Consider the following 1,857-nt stretch of genomic DNA (forward strand, 5'->3'; position numbering starts at 1 on the left):
GGGGATTTCAAGACTAATTTTGTCTGAACGTTTGCTGTTTGAAAGACAATATGCATTTTTATATTTTAAATGCAAGTATTTGAGTAGCTGAGGTAGTCACAGTGTACAAAAATATAAGTTGAAAGGGTATACATTTAAAAGTCTCCTCTCTGCCCAGGGAGCTGTACAACTGAGCGGCACCTTCCTACAGACTCTGATGGGACTGGTCCCTCCGAAAGTGGGTAACCTGGCTGCTAGATAGACTCCCAAGCCTTCCATCCCGAGCCACACAGTCTTTCTCCCCAGAGGCAACTAATATTACAAGATTCCTGTGTTTCTTGCCAAAGATAAGTTATGGGTACAAGTACATGAGGAGATAAGTCTATATATTTTGTAAGTATATATATTTTCCAAGAATGATTTTAGTGAGCAGAATCAATAGAAAAATCAACAGAAAGCAGATCAGTGAGAAGATCTTGAACTAAAAAGTATAAGGGAAAAAAAGAAGAGTAATTATTCATCAGGAGGCAGAAAAAGAACAGGAATCCTACGCATTAAAAATAAAAAGAAAGGGTGAGGTCACAGATCCATTTGCGCATTAGGATGGGTGTTTCCACAAAGCTAATGAGCATTTGCCAGGAGAGCATGGGGCACTTGCAGTTGTTGAGTGAGAGAAATGGTGGTGGCCTGCCCTCCTGGGATATTGTTTGCTAGAACGTGGGCATGTTGTACTCTACGGTGACACATTCCCTGGGAGACTCAGTGGCATTTGATCACTGTGCCCTTGGGCATTTCCAGAGCCCTCCCACAATCATTCATATTACTTCAGTGTAATAAGGCATTCCATCTTCCAGGTCAAAGGAATACAGCACATACTGGCCAAAGATTCTGAGCCAGGATAAAGCAGAGGGGGCCATGTTTTCTGAAAAGCACAACCCTAGTCATTGCTACACCTTCACTAAACCCCTCTCCTCACTGGAGATGTTCTTGGCAGTTTATTGATGTGAAGTTGGCTCAGGATGAATTGGGACAGGCCAAGTAAAGCAGTTATTCCTTCTTTCATGTAACACAAAATTCTGCTTGGGATCACGGAGCAAGAGCAAGCTAGAACATGGCATTTGTCAAATAAATTCCCAAGTAATGATTAGATCCCAAAAATATATAAGACAACAGGCAAGTTTCTGACTTTCTACCAGATTCTGTTAGAAATATAAGCTAACCACCCACACAGAAAGGTGACTATCAGCACAGGACCCACTCAAGGAGTGGAGCATCAAACAAATGTGATAGACTTCAGAGAAGTGAGGAATTTTCTTCCAGTTCTGGTGGCATGGAAAGTTTCACCTCTAAGTCTCCATAAAGCCACCGGTAGGTGAGGTTCTTTCCACCTCCTGCCCTGTAGAATCTTGGGACAGTCTGGCTAATATATTCAGTGAAAGGTATCAGAGAAGGAAGGCAGCTGGCTGCTCAGGTAGACTTCATGGGGTAGCAGCTCCTGGTGGGGCTGACATGACTCAGGATTTGGTCAGTGGGTTTGGAGATTCATGAGTTCCATTTTGTAAGAGCACTCAGCTAATCAGTCTCAGGGTAGATGATTCATTCATAAGAGTGATCTATGGACCTAACTGTCAATATCAATCTATTAATTGACAAGGGGTAGGAGTATATTTTCTAGTCACCAGAATGATCTTATCCACTAATAGCAGACTACTTTACGTTCAAAGAATGTTGGAGGAATTAAAGACTATTTGCCGAACATCCAAGAAGGGCCAAAGATTAGAAGACCTTGAAGTATAACTTAATGTACAATCCCTGCCTCACAATGTTCTTGTTGAATAGAATACATGCAAAAAAAAAAAAAAAAAAAAAAAAAAAAAT

Source organism: Lipotes vexillifer, unplaced genomic scaffold (assembly GCF_000442215.2).
Source record: "Lipotes vexillifer unplaced genomic scaffold, Lipotes_vexillifer_v1.1 scaffold241, whole genome shotgun sequence".
In the NCBI taxonomy this organism is placed as follows: domain Eukaryota; kingdom Metazoa; phylum Chordata; class Mammalia; order Artiodactyla; family Lipotidae; genus Lipotes; species Lipotes vexillifer.